Below are 6,000 nucleotides of genomic sequence, written 5' to 3'. Positions count from 1 at the left end.
CGGTCACATCTGGTATGTATTCTTTTTTTTTTTTCTTTTTTTTTTACATCAAAGTTGTGGACGATGGATAGCAAGGTCACCATCCACTTGAAATTGTATGTTATTTTTCTTACACACACACACACACACACACACACACGCACACACACACACACACACACACACACACACATCGATGATCCATGGTGGATGATTCTCAGCACTGCAGTGACACTGACCAACTAGGTAGGAGTGTCTAATAGAGTGGACAGTGAGTGGACACAGTATTTAAAAACTCCAGCAGCGGGGCCGCTCAGGTGGCGCAGCAGTAAAAAGAAACGCACTGCAACCAGGGCTGGATTCTGAGAACGTGGTATCGAATCCAGCCTTGCTTTACCGGTTCGAAGCTGAGTGGCTATATGAGCAACGATTGGCCGGTTGCTCATATGGGGGGTGGGACAAAGAACCGGATGTGGGTCTCTCTCTGTCAGAATGCGATTGCGTTCTCTGCCGGCTGATTGGAGGCTTCTTACACAGATGGGAGAGGGTGCCCTTAGGGTGTGTCTCTCCGCATGCAACGCTAGGTGGCGCCAAACTCGTCAATGTGTGGGTGGCAAAGATGCATCTGGCTGCTGCTCGTGTTTCGGAGGGGATACGGGTTAGCTTCAATCACCTCCGTCAGGGCAGGGTTCGGCATAGACAGAGAGGAAGCACGATGCTAATTGAACAATTGGATGCGCTAAAAGGGGAGAAAAAGGGGTAAAAAAAAAAAAAAAAAAAAAAAAAAAAAACTCCAGCAGCGCTGCTGTGTCTGATCCACTCATACCAGCACAACACACACTAACACACCACCACCATGTCAGTGTCACTGCAGTACTGAGAATGATCCACCGCCTAAATAATACCTGCTCTGTAGTGGTCCTGACCATTGAAGAACAGCATGAAAGGGGGCTAACAAAGCATGCAGAGAAACAGATGGACTACAGTCAGTAATTGTAGAACTACAAAGTGCTTCTATATGGTAAGTGGAGCTGATAAAATGGACAGTGTAGAAACAAGGAGGTGGTTTTAATGTTATGCCTGATCGGTATATATCAAATGAAATTAATTTGCAAAGGGTCTTGTGCTTACTGATGTGAAACTCCTTTAATTGTGCTGGTGCCTTGACCAGACAGCCGGTAACTCAGGGCAGCCGGAGACCAGACAGAGTGGCACTGACCCTCAGACCTGGCCAGCTGTATATGTTGAGCACCTGATCAAGCCAGTTGCACTACTGAGACTCAAACCTGGGAGCTTGAACTCCCTACCGTAGTAAACGTGTGCATTAGACTGCTGTAGCACCCAAATCCCCCCGACAGTGGTCCTCTTCTCATGCACCTTCAGCATGTGTTACTTTGCAACCTGCCGTATAGAACTACAGCTGCTTGCTATAAGGTATAATTAGCGAGAAGGGCATGCAGCACTATAATGCGATGTAATCATCACTAGAGGATCCATTATAGATATTATAATACTGTGTAATCATCAGTCCAGGAACCATTAGAGGAATATTATGGTGATTCGGAGCACTTTAAATGTATTACCTGGTTTTTAACAAAGGAGAGACTGCAGGTATTAGTTCTGTCTGGAGGGTTAGATCACTGTCTAGAGTCCAATGAAGTTCTTACATGTTAATGTTAGTGTATCAGTGGCAGCTTAGCAGTTAAGGTTCTGTTCTAAAACGCTTATATGCATTTTAGCCTCAGAATTTATGCAGATGTTTGAACACCTCTGATGGAATTTTTTGCTGTGTTGATCTAAATGTAATCCAAATATACCTAACTGAATATGGGATTGGACCAAGGGTATCCAGTCTTTTGCTTAAGACAGTGGTAGCCTAGTGGGTAGAGCTTTGGGCTATCAACTGAAAGGTTGAGAGTTCGAATCCCAGCTTTGCCATGCAGCCACTGTTGGGCCCTTGAGCAAGGCCCTTAACCCTCTCTGCTCCAAGGGTGCCTTACGATGGCTGACCCTGCGCTCTGTCCCCAGCTTCCAAGCAAACTGGGATATGTGAAGAAAGAATTTCGTTGTACTCTATGTCTGTATACACCGATCAGTCATAACATTAAAACCACCTCCTTGTTTCTACACACACTGTCCATTTTATCAGCTCCACTTACCATATAGAAGCACTTTGTAGTTCTACAATTACTGACTGTAGTCCATCTGTTTCTCTGCATGCTTTGTTAGCCCCCTTTCATGCTGTTCTTCAATGGTCAGGACCCCACAGGACCACTACAGAGCAGGTATTATTTAGGTGGTGGGTCATTCTCAGAACTGCAGTGACACTGACATGGTGGTGGTGTATTAGTGTGTGTTGTGCTGGTATGAGTGGATCAGACACAGCAGCGCTGCTGGAGTTTTTAAACACCTCACTGTCACTGCTGGACTGAGAATAGTCCACCGACCAAAAATATCCAGCCAACAGCCCCCTGTGGGCAGCGTCCTGTGACCACTGACGAAGGTCTTTAAGATGACCAACTCAAACAGCAGCAATAAATGAGCGATCGTGGACCAACTAGGTAGGAGTGTCTAATAGGGTGGACAGTGAGTGGACACAATGTTTAAAAACTCCAGCAGCACTGCTGTGTCTGATCCATTCATACCAGCACAACACACACTAACACACGACCACCATGTCAGTGTTACTTCAGGGCTGAGAATGAGAATGATCCACCACCCGAATAATACCTGCTCTGTGGGGGTCCTGACCATTGAAGAACAGGGTGAAAGCAGGCTAAAAAGGTATGTACAGAAATAGATGGACTACAGTCAGTAATTGTAGAACTACAAAGTGCTTCTATATGGTAAGTGGAGCTGATAAAATGGACAGCGAGTGTAGAAACAAGGAGGTGGTTTTAATGTTATGGCTGATCAGTGTATGTAATACTGTATAAAGATTGGGAGCCAGTCGAATGAAAGAAGCAAGCAGGCTTTCAGGAGCACCTAAACATATGTAAGTGAGGACAGGTTACTCCAGCAGTGATCAGAGAACACCATGGGTGGTTGGTTTTAGATGTTGCTTAGTGACAGAACAGAGAGAGAAATCCTGCTACACCAAGAGTCTGGCTTCATCAAAATGAAGACAAAGGTGACTGTGCTCATAATGCACATATTTTCTGAGCCAAGCTACTACACACTGTGTGGAAAAAGTCTAGTCCACTGTTAAATAATGCTTTGTACAATAATATACAAAAATGCAGTGTGTAAGTGACAGCAGAACAGCCACATCAGTAAAATACATCAGTAGAGACCCATGGTGGGCCAGCAATGGGATTGGACAGAGTGCTGTTATCCATTGTCCTGTTAGGACCATCTGTGTACAGTATAAATCTTTTCCCTGGCTACAGACCCTCGCCCAGTAGAAGGAGCATACCCGACGTGTCTAATGAATGTCCTAGCCAGTTCATGGACCTCGCCAGCTGGTAATGTAATCTCTTCTTGGGAGAAGGGACAACCGCAGTATTAAACAAGATTAATGGTTTGGCCTGGTTTATTTTGAATTGTCTAGTGAAACTTTTGGGGCTCTGTCTCATGTGGTCGTTATTCAGAATCAGCATGCTTTAGATACACAAATGGGTGGCACGGTGGCTCTGTAGATAGTACTGTCGCCAATCCCCAGGCCGGGTGGTCCAGGTCCTTTCTGTGTGGAGTTTGCATGTTCTCCCCATGTCTGCATGGGTTTCCTTCGGGAGCTCCGGTTTCCTCCCACAGTCCAAAGACGTGCAAGTGAGTGGCTTTAGAAGGAGGCTTGGTTTCACTGGCTCATTTCTATCATATGTCCAATTTGATTGGTTATTATTGTTTATTTGATTCTTCTATGCTCGGTGGGTAGCACTGTTACCTCACAGCTAGAGGGTTCGATTCTCAGGTGGAGCGGTTCGGGTCTTCTGGTTTCGTCCCACAGTCCAAAGACTGGCAAGTGAGGTGTTTGTGGGGGCATGGTGGCTCGGTGGGTAGTACTGTCGCCTCACAGCAAGAAGGTCCTGGGTTCGATCCCCAGGCAAGGCGGTCCGGGTCATTTCTGTGTGGAGTTTGCATGTTCTCCCCATGTCTGTGTGGGTTTTCTTCGGGAGCTCCGGTTTCCTCCCACAATCCAAAGACATGCAAGTGAGTGGCTTTAGGCTTGGTTTCACTGGCTTATTACCATCATATGTCCGATTTGATTGGTCCATTATTCGATTATTGTTTATTCGATTCTTCTATGCTTGGTGGGTAGCACTGTTGCCTCACAGCTAGAGGGTTCGATTCCCAGGTGGAGCGGTTCACGTTTTCTGGTTTCGTCCCACAGTCTAAAGACGTGCAGGTAAGGTGAATTGGAGATACAAAATTGCTCTGTGTGTGTGTTTGTGGGTGACACGGTGGGTAGGTGGGTAGCACTGTCGCCTCAGCAATAAGGTCCTGGGTTTGATTCCAAGATGGAGCGGTTTGGGTTCTTTCTGTGTGGAGTTTGCATGTTCTCCCCCTGTCCGTGTGGGTTTCCTTCGGGAGCTCCGGTTTCCTCCCACAGTCCAAAGACGTGCAAGTGAGTGGCTTTAGAAGGAGGCTTGGTTTCACTGGCTTATTACCATCATATGTCCCATTCGATTGGTTATTATTGTTTATTTGATTCTACTATGCTTGGTAGGTAGCACTCACCTTACAGCTAAAGGGTTCGATTCCCAGGTCTAGCGGTTCGGGTTCTTTCTGTGTGGAGTTTGCATGTTCTCCCCGTGTCTGCATGGGTTTCCTCCGGGAGCTCCAATTACAGTATCTCCCACAGTCTAAAGACATGCAGTCAGGTTAATTGGGGATACAAAATTGCCCCGGGGGTGTGTGTGTGTGTGTGTGTGTGTGTGTGTGTGTGTGTGGGTGTGTGGGTGTGTGTGTGTGTGTGTGTGTGTGTGTGTGTGTGTGTGGGTGTGTGTGTGTGTGTGTGTGTGTGTATGTATATAAATGTGTTTGCTCTGTAATGGACTGGCAACCTCTCTGGGGTGTTTTCTATCTTTTGCCTAGTGAATTGGACCCACCCAGACCCTAAATACTAAATACCCTAAATAATGTAGAATAAAGCGGGGGTAAAACAGACAATACATGAAAGAATGAATGGATAAATGATTCTACTATTACAACTAGTACAGGGACTGATATTTAGTAAAATAAATCGTTAACCTCTCCTATTCAGTGCTACCTTGTCACACTGACCACCATAGACAGGACACTGTGTTGTGAATATAAAACTGCATGTTTATCCTGGTAGAATAAAAGAGGGTATTGTTGGTGTGAATTTTATATTGTACTTTGTGATGAGTTTTGGTTTGAATGTTTGTACATTTTGTTCTGCACATAAGCATACTCTATTATCACCCACTTTAACCTTGAAGTATAACAGCTTGTTTTCGGTTATTTTTCATTGGCGCGCACATCCTTGTTTGTTCCTCTTTTGACAGACAAATATTTAGTTTTTCAATGTATGCTTTTATGTAATTCTTTTCTGACTTTCATAAATAATACTACTATAGCTTATATCCATTTACTTGCATATGAAGGGGGGCACGGTGGCTCGGTGGGTAGCACTGTTGCCTCACAGCAAGAAGGTTCTGGCTTTGATTCCCAGGTGGAACGGTTCGGGTCCTTTCTCTGTGGAGTTTGCATGTTCTCCCTGTGTCTGTGTGGGTTTCCTATGGGAGCTCCGGTGGGTAGCACTGTTGCCTCACAGCTAGAGGGTTCGATTCCCAGGTGGAGCGGTTCACGTTTTCTGGTTTCGTCCCACAGTCCAAAGACATGCAAGTGAGGTGAATTGGAGATACAAAATAGTCCATGACTGTTTGATATTAAAAACTTCAACTGATTAATCTTGTGTAATCAATACCTACCTGTCCTGTCATGAATGTAACCAAAGTGTGTGAAACATGACATTAACATACACCGATCAGCCACACTCCATTTTATCAGCTCCACTTACCATATAGAAGCACTTTGTAGTTCTACAATTACTGACTG

Source organism: Trichomycterus rosablanca, chromosome 18 (assembly GCF_030014385.1).
Source record: "Trichomycterus rosablanca isolate fTriRos1 chromosome 18, fTriRos1.hap1, whole genome shotgun sequence".
Classification (NCBI taxonomy): Eukaryota; Metazoa; Chordata; class Actinopteri; order Siluriformes; family Trichomycteridae; genus Trichomycterus; species Trichomycterus rosablanca.
The sequence above is the reverse complement of the archived record's forward strand: the minus strand, read 5'-3'. Positions refer to the sequence as shown.